Consider the following 10,076-nt stretch of genomic DNA (forward strand, 5'->3'; position numbering starts at 1 on the left):
ATCCCAGGATCTCAGGATCTCAGGATCTCAGGATCACGCCCTGAGCCAAAGGCAGACGCTTAATGACTGAGCCACCCAGGTGCCCCTGGCTTTTCAGTTTTTTAATTGGCTTTTCTTTTCAGGAATGATTTTTCTATAGCACATGACACCACTTGCAGCATTTTACCCACAGTAGAATGAGTCAAAATTAGTCAATTCTCTCAAACCCTGCTCCCTGCTTTATCAACTCAGTTTATGTAATATCCAGAATCCTTTGTTGTTAGTTAAATAATCTTCATAGCATCTTCAACAGGAGTAGCTTGCGTCTCATGAAACCATTTTCTTTGCTCATCCATAAGAAAAAAATTCCTCATTGTTCATGTTTTATCATGAGATTTCAGTGATTCAATTCCATTTTCAGGATCTACTTCTAATTCTAGTTCTCATACTATTTCCACATCGGTAGTAACTTTTTTCCACTGAAGTCTTGAGCACCTCAAAGTCATACACGAGGCTTGGAATCAGCTTATTCCAAGCTCCTGTTAACATGGATATTTCAATCTCTTCCCATAAATCACAAATGTTCTTCATAGGATCTAGAATGGTGAATTCTTTCTGGAAGGTTTTCGATTTACTTTGCCCAGATCCATCAGAGGAGTCACTATCTATGGCAGCTATAGCCTTACAAAACATATTTCTTTTCTTTTCTTCTTTTAACAAAGCATATTTTTAAATCCTGAGACTTGAAAGTCAAAACGACTCCTTGATCCATGGGCTTCAGAATGGATGTTAGCAGACATGGATACACATTAATCTCATTGCATATGTTCATTAGAGCTCTTGGGTGACCACACTCTTCCCAATGGACACTTTTATTTTGAAAGGAATCCTTTTTTCTGATCATCAGGTCTTAACAGTAGGGTTAAAATATTCAGTAAACAATAGTCATTGTAAACCTACTGGTTTACTGCTGTCATCCAGCCTTTGTTGTTCCATTGACAGAGCACAGGCAGAGTAGATTTAGCATAATCTTTAAGGGCACTAGGATGTTCAGATTGGTAAATGAGCATTGTCTTCAGCTTAAAGTCACCAACTGCATCAGCCCCTAACAAGAGTCTTGTTTGACTCTTTTTGAAGCACTAACATCTTTCTCACTATGAAAGCCTTAGGTGGCATCTTCTTCCAATAGAAAGCTTTCTTGTCTACACTGACAATTTGTTATTTGGTCACTAATGACCTGTGCTAGAGCTTTTGGAGAACTTGCTGCAGCTGCCATACCAGCACGTGCTGCTTCCCCTTGCACTTTGATGTTATAGAGATGGAACCTTTCCTTAAACTTCTAGAAACAACTTCTACTATCTTAAATTCCTCTCCTACAGCTTCCTCACTTCTCTTAGCGGTCACAGAATTGAAAAGGGGTAGGGCCTTACTTTGGATTAGGCTTTGGCTTAAGGGAATGATGTGGCTGGTTTTATCTTCCATCCAGATTGCTAAAACTTTCTCTATATCAACCATAAGGCTGTTTCACTTTCTTATAATTCAGGTATTCACTGGAAGAGCGCTTTTAATTTCCTTCAAGAACTTTTTCTTTGCATTCACAACTTGGCTAACTTGGCACAAGAGGCCCAGCTTTCAGACTATCTTGGCTTTCAACCTATCTTCCTCACTAAACTTAGTCATTTCTAGCTCCTGATTTACAGTGAGAAACATGCAAGTCTTCTTTACACTTGCACACTTAGAAGCCACTATATGATTATTTATCAGCCTAATTTCAATATTATTGTGTTCAGAGAATAGGGGTGCCTGAGGAGAGGGAGAGAGAAGGGGGAATTGCTGGTCAGTGAAGAAATCAAAATACACACAACATTTATCAATTAAATTTGTTTCCATATTGGTACAGTTCGTGGAGTCCCCAAACAATTACAACAGTAACATCATCATAAAAAATAATAATAATAGAAAAGTTCGAAATATTGCAAGAATTATCAAAATGTGGCATGGATATCTAAAGTGAGCAAATGTTGCAAAAACTGAACCCATAACCTCGCTTGATGCAGGGTTCCCACAAACTTTCAATTTATAAAATTGTAGTATCTGTGAAGCACAATAAAATAAAGGGTTTGTACAGTATAGTGAGAAAAATTTATGAAGCAAAGAGTTTATGAAAAAAGGTAATAGGGATGTAAGCTTTCACTACTTCTATCCCACAATTACCAAAGGACCTAGCACATACAGAAAAACAAATACAAGATTTAAGAAATTTTTTAAAAAAAGTAGAATTAAAGAAAAAAATATTCTTGGTCTCTGATGATATGGTGCCTACTTATGCAATCTAGATAATCTCCTGATAAAGGATAAGCCATATGAGATTAAGATGATAATTCAACTGCATTTCTATATACCTATAGGAAGGAGTTTTAACATATTTAATATATCTCAGATACATAGATAGATCTTTTTTTTTTAAGATTTTTTATTTATTTATTTGACAGAGACAGCCAGCGAGAGAGGGAACACAAGCAGGGGGAATGGGAGAGGAAGAAGCAGGCTCCTAGTGGAGGAGCCTGATGTGGGGCTCGATCCCAGAATGCTGGGATCATGCCCTGAGCCAAAGGCAGACGCTTAACGACTGCGCCACCCAGGCGCCCCAAGATAGATCTTTACATACAGATTTTCATCCATACATACTAAGCACACATATATATGACTGAATAAAATGCATTTGAAATAGCAATCAAAACATAAAATATTGAGAAGTAAGTAGAACCTATATGTAAATAAGATTTTTCATTACTTATTTTATAAAACTTTATGCAACTATATAAAAGGAACTATGAAAGTTAATATATAATTCATGGTCTTGGGTAAGAAGTCATAATATAAAGATTTCGATTATCTTTGTATTTATTTTTAAGTTCAATATAATTCAAATGAAACCACAACAAGAGCTTTAATGTTTGTCAAGTGGAAGAGTAATAGCCAAAGTTCAGTCGTGATGGTTAAAAGAAAAATATCAATGTGGAGTTATTTGTCCAGTTAGATACCAAGACTTAGAGTTGGGCAGGACATTGCTTATGTAAATTTCTGCAACAGTCTTTCCCCCTGCATGATCTCTTTCCTAATCCTCAGTATATCAGTAAATAACACCTCTATTCACTCAGTTGCTCTTGCAATAAACTGGCCCATGTTTTGTGAGATTCTCACTAAGATATCATACCCAAACCACCTAATTATCCTCAGCTATGTCTTAACTATATGACAAGAGGTATACGTACCCAGCAATTTGAGAGTAGGAAGTCATGCACAAAGTCCCATCTATAACCAATTGAATAACCGGGACAACATCTTAAAATTGGTACCAATGCAGAATTGTATGGACAAGATCCAGGACGGGTCTTCCAACATTTGCAGCTGATAAATGTAAAGAAGAGACCTTTCTAAAAATTCATCAGTCTGGTGGTAAAAAGTTACTTTAAGGACAACCATAAAGGAAATGCCTGATAAATACTTTGCATTGTGGTTGGAAAGCCTCAAGAAACTCAAAAAGTCCCAAGAATGATAACTATAAAAAATCCACACCAAGAATAACCTCACTGCCAAAACCAAATGTCAAAAATAAAACTCTGAAACAGCTGGAGAAGAGATACACTACCTTCGAAAGAGTAATTACAAGATTGATTATCATGAACTTCATAAGAGAAGATATCAGAGTGATATCTTCAAAGTTCTGTAAGAAGATTAAATCTACCATAGCTTTCAACAAAATAACTAAATACGTAGTAAGATAAATAAGAAGATGAGACACTGTAAGATGAGACACTATAAGGTTTAGATTCAGTTTTCAACTGCTTCATCTTTCACTCCTGACAGCTAAGGCTCAGGTTGTGTGGCAATAGAAAAGGGTATAAAAGTGCTGAGGGTTGCGTCAGAATCTGGTAGGTAGGCCCCCGATCATGCGCTCTCCACAAGCAGTGCTGCTGCCCCGCCTGCTGGCAAGGAGGGCTTTACAGTTTACTGAGGTAAAAAGCAAAAACCCAAATCGAAACCAAACCAAACTACACCAAAACAAAACAAAGAAAACTAGAGCTTAAAAGGAGGTCAGTATGACTTGTTGATAAATTAATTTGCATCCTGTTTTCACCAAGAATGAAAATTAATAGCTTTTCTTTCCCAACCTAAATATACACTATGTCTGAGTCCTGAGTCTTTTGCTGATAAGAGGCTGAACAGGGAAAATATCAGTGTTTTAGTATTTCTTCCAAAGACTTCCTGGAGGCTGGCACCCAGAATATTCTGGAAGATGGAGATCTCTTGAAGACAATGTCTGAAAGATTGAAGGAGACAGAAGAAGCCCAACATGAGAGAGGCAGTTGGAATTGTTAAAACTGGAGTCACAAAGGGGTATAAATTTTCAATGAATAGTGAAGACCTGTGCATTGTCCCCAAGCAACATTTGGAAAGTGTCTGTGTGTAGAGGAGAGATATGACATGGTATACCTGATTTTGGAGTCTTAAACAAATTTGGCTTGGAAGCACAATAAATGTCTGTTGTTAAATGCAATGTATGAGCTTGACTGTAAACATTTCAGTGCCAAATATAACCTGACCAAAGTTTTCTATGAGACCTTAGAATCAAACTTGAGCCTCAATGATAGTGGTCTTGTGGTTATATTTCATTTTAGCTACGCAGCATTTACATGATTTCCCTATTTGAAGATGTCAATTTGGTTGGCAGATAGCAATCTGCATTAGATAATAAAAGCGAAGTTGACATGTTTCTTTTTCCCGATTCTGATTAGCAAGGATATGGTCTATGTCCAAGGTCAGCCAGTCAGATACTCCAGCCTGGGATTTAGAATCTTGATACAAGTACATACTAGACCTTATCTGGATCCAGTAGTGACATCAGCTTCAAGCCAAGCACCAGATGATGATCCACTGCCTGCCTCTGTGGGTGTTGGTCATGGGTGTCCAGGGCATATGCGCCAGCCCTGAAGTTCTTTCCACACCACTTCTGTGTAGTAGCTTTGGCTTGTCATTGCCTAACCCCCTGGCTTTACCATGTGCTAGTTTTCTGGTCGTTTCAATAATCCTGTGAGCTCCAGTTATATTCCAGTGGTTTCCTTTCCTACTTTTGTTAGCCAGAATCTTTTGTTGTTGTTGTTGTTCTTTGCAGGTAAAAGTCCTTTTTTACTTCCATACTTCAAACTCTGAGTCCATTTTTTCCTTCTTTCCCTGCCTCCCACCAGAAATCACATTCAAAACTTTCTTATATGAAGCAGTATTTTACACTGTCATAAAAAGGATCCTGCCCCTCTGCCCTGTTTTTTCCTAAATAAAAACAACTTACAATCTTTAAAATTGCATGAATCTGGCAGAAAATATCAGTAATATGATTATACCAGATGAGGAATGGGGAATAGAAATAGGAAAGTAAGACTATTTTTAATTTCAATGATTCATAGCCTGAAGTTTTAAGAATTTTAGGCTTCTATAATGTGGATCAAGTTGTTTTCAATATTTTGAGGCTTTTGTTCACATTTTAAATGATCACATTTTGGCAAACAGAAACTAATTTATCTTCCCTATAACTTGACAAATTAAGACTGACAATCCAGTTTATTGGTTCCTAACAGAGTGCAGGAAAAAAAACCACAATTTTCTGAAAAACTTAGTATAATGACAAAATCAATAAAAATTAGATGAAGCTTTATAAGATTACTTAAATTTTTTAAGATATGGAGAAACAGACTTAAAAATTGGTCCTATTGCTTAGAAACAGATAATTCATATAAAAACATCCTATTTTCTTTTTCCCCCCATGAGTGCCTTAAGAGATCCAGAAGTATATCTGTGGTTATTATAATGGGGGTAAGTAGAAAAACTGAAGTTGAATTTAGGGCCTTCTCTAAGGAAAACTGTCCAGTGTTCCATAGACCCTTCTCTGGGATCCATATCTTCTGGACCTAAAAAATTGCCTCTTGTTACTAGTTTATTTTCTTTCCATACTGCATTGAAATTTAAGGGAAAAATTTCAATGTCTAAGTAGCATTAATTGTTAAAAGGAAAAATTAACCTTTTCATAAAATTATTTCAAATAAAGAGCTACTTAGTGAAACCAACTTATTAAAGACATTTACTGAAGAGTGTCTGTTATTTGTTTTAATAGGGAAGCCAAGGAACATATTTTCACTGTGTAGAGACATATTGAGAGTAAAGTCTTTTTTTGTAAGACTTGCCACAAAAAAAGTTATTTGGAACTAAAGAAAGTATATATAAGGGTATTTATTGGAACACAAAGATGTTGAGAATCTTTTTAACATACCATATAATAATATTCTTTTTTCTCTTTGGGGAAAACTCTATACAAATAGATGATAGCTTGTTTGAAATATCATAAGCCTAGAATAATATTAATTAAATTTATATATATTTATTGAGTTCCCAGCATGTGTAACACTTTTTGTATTACATCGCTAAAATGTACTTCAGTATTCAGTTCATAAAACTGATACTTATGAATTTAAATATTTCCTATGCTAGGCACTTTTGTATGTATTTGATGTAATCCTCATAACAACCCAATGTGATATAGTGCATTATACATATTTTTTAAAATAGGAAACTTAAATTGAAAGCAAATTGACAAAATTAGCATTGGCAGAGAGCAAGCAAATGGTAGAAATGACATTGCAAAACATTTCTTGAAAACATATAAAGGGATGTTAGTTTGATTGCTTTTACTTTTCCAAAGCAGATTAATATATAAGAAAAAAGCACTGGGACAGTTTTGGATTCATTCACTATTGTTCAATAGTTATTTCTCAAAAGATAATAACATTAATGACAATATTTTTTCCAACTCTGAAATGGTAGACAATTAATAAATATTTGCTCTTGCCATCCTAGTAACTATAACCAACACATACTTCTTGCTTTTGTTTCTTGTTTGTTGAGACAATATGTTATGTGATTTATTTACCAATCCTTTCATTGATCTTTCAGTCAGTCAAAAAATCCTTATTGAGGCCTACACCATGGGCCAGACAACACCCTAATTGCTAGTTTAATTGAAGTTAAGCTGATGAATGAAAATAAACACAGTCCAATCCTCAATGTGTTTATAATATGATGGAGAATAAAGATTAATTAAATATTCATAAACACATAAAAAAACAACCACAACAAATGCTAATACGTGTTATATACATGATTCTATGAGAGTCGATAATCCAGGGACAGGCTTAGGTGAAGAGGTCAAGAATGATTTCCTTGCAAAAATTACATTTAGGGGTGCCTGGGTGCCTCAGTTGGTTAAGCGTCTGACTCTTGATTTCAGCTCCGGTCGCAATCTCAGAGTTGTGAGGTTGAGCCCTGCGTTGGGCTCTCTGCTGAATGCAGAATCTGCTTGGGATTCTCTTGCTCTCTCTCTGCTCTTCCCCTTGCTCATGGTCTCTCTCTCTCTTTCTAAAATAAATAAATAAAGTATTTTTTAAAAATTACATTTAAGTTGTTATTTAAGGGGTGGCTGGAAGAAAAGACCATCCCAGACAGAAGATATGTGCAAAGATTAAAACACACATGGCAAGGAAGAGGGATTAAAGGTCAGTGTGCAGATAGGAAAGGAGCAAAGATTGATGAGGATGCTGAGGTGGGCAAAGATCAACTCATAAAGGACTCGGAGATCATATTAATTTTGGTCATAATTGTATTAGTCATAGGAAGCTGCTGACGAATTTTAATTAATGGTGTGAGATGACCAGATTTGATTTTGAAAAAAAATTATTTCTAGAAGCAGTGTGAAGAATTAGAGGAAAGCCAGATGGATGGGAGAAGGAAATTTACTATTCTGAGAGTCTAGGTGAAAGATGATATTTCCTGAGACTTGTTTTGTGAAAACAAGAAATGAGAGGAACAAATAGTTTTAAGAGAAAGTTAAAGCTATGATTGATAAAACTTAGCGATAGTTTTGTTATTTGGAGCTGAGAGAGAGAGCTATCTAAAATGACTCCTTGTTTTTTCACTTGATCAACTGAGTGGAGGAAGGGTGTCTAAATAAGATTAGAGACATGTGAAAAAAGTTTGTTCTCTGTGTGTGGGTGTGAGGCGGGGGTGTATGGCTTAACCAGTTAGAGGTGGATGGGGATATCTATGGCTCGGTTTTAGCTGTGCTGAGTTTGAGATGTTTGTAAGGCAGGCAAATATATAAGTATTGAGATCAATGGGGAGTTCCAGATTGTGAGGAGTTGAAAATAAGTGCAGAAAGTGGCTTGAATGATTGGTTAGAGTGCAAGACAAAGGAAGAGGACATAATTCTAGGTTTTGAGGAACCCCAGAACCATGATAGAAGGAAAGAAGAGCATGCTTGAGAGCAAGTGCCTCTATTTTTAAATGTGGCTACACATTTTGTGTTGGTGTGTTCTAATATAAACAGAAAATGGCTAAAGAAGATGTTTGATTTTTTTCAAGAAAACATACAGAAGAATTACATAAAAAATACTAATACATTTACTTTAATTTCATTTTTACAGGTTAAACTATGTCATTTAGAAAACATCAAGATAAAATTTTAATATGAACTTTCTTATAATTCAGAACATAATGCTCTACCTTTAAAAGTTAGTTAATATTGTTATAAAAATGGATTGTTGTTTCATTACCTCTGACCTAGTCTAGGGTTATATTCTTAAAAACTGCTTAATTTTGTCTAGTTTTTCATTGCTTATCATTATTTGTTTTTGTTTTGTTTAGTTTTTTTTATCTGTGGAAAACAGATTAAAGAGCACTAATGCCATCAGATCTTTGTTCAAATGATGACGTGTTATTTTTCACAAAAATATATTATTTAATAGTATTTTTAAATTAAATATCTTCCAAGTAATGTGTGTTTTTGTGTTTGTGTGTCTGTGTATAACCTTACTCATACCAAATTATCAGGGAAATAAAAGGAGATGCACCTATGTTCATGCTTCCTCCTGAGTTGATAAATAATACATTGGCTAGTAATTTTCAAAGGAGAATAACTAGAAAAATCCAGGCAAAATATACATCCAATCAAACAATCAGGCATTAATTTGACTTACAAAATGCATATATGAAAGACATTATGTCAGATTTGCTGACTTCAATAAAAACTCACTTTATTGAAATGTATGAATGAGTAAACTAAAAAGGATTCTTTTAAAAATCAATTTGCTGAAAGTCCATCAACAACATAGCTTTTCAATGAAATTCTTCTAGAGAAGGAAGCGCAGAGAAGTCTATATAATATAAACACTAAGCATTTAAAAATATATCCTAAACATTCAATAATCTTGTTATGAAATAAAACATCCCATATATCCTCATAGGTTATGCTTTCACATACAAAATGCAACATCAAAGTACTATTCCATTCCAAAATGGCAAATTGGATGTTTAAAGTTATGATTCAATTAGTTTTTTTAATATCAAGATTCCAAAAAGTCTATAGTTCAGCTTATCACATATCATTTTATGGATTTCATTGCATTTCAAAAGAATGTACTCTTCAAAATTATGAGCTCTCAGAAGGCATCCAGCACAATCAAACTAAAACATTTCATCAAGTTTTACCTCTTTTATCTTTTATATACATTAATATCTATATTCAAAATGACTACAAGTAATGTTCTTCTGGCCTTTTCATGAGTGATGCAAACTCTAAATCATATAGACAAATAAAAACTAACAGCAGGAAAAAGAGGAGAAGCCAAGTGCTACATGTGACATCAGGTAACGAGGTGACCACCAATGGCGTAAAATCAATGATGCTAAATTTCAATCTTGTCAAAATATGTCCAAGGTATAAAAAGTATTCCCTTCTTTTGACAAATGGATCAATAGAATGATAGAATAGACAAAGGTACAGACTCATAGTCCGAATGAGATATGAACTCTCTTATTTTTTTCCAGGATGGTCATAATAAAGCAACCTTGCAGACACTGGACCCTTTCCCCCATATTTTATACTCTTGTTTTTTGTCTCATGATGTGCTTGCTGTTTTGAAGGGTGTTTTTGACCTCACTACTCTTTGGCTATGGGGGAGTGAGAATCTCCTTACTCACTGAATTATGTA

The sequence above is a fragment of the Ursus americanus genome, chromosome 13, assembly GCF_024610735.1.
Source record: "Ursus americanus isolate L20-20 chromosome 13, mUrsAme1.1.p, whole genome shotgun sequence".
In the NCBI taxonomy this organism is placed as follows: Eukaryota; Metazoa; Chordata; class Mammalia; order Carnivora; family Ursidae; genus Ursus; species Ursus americanus.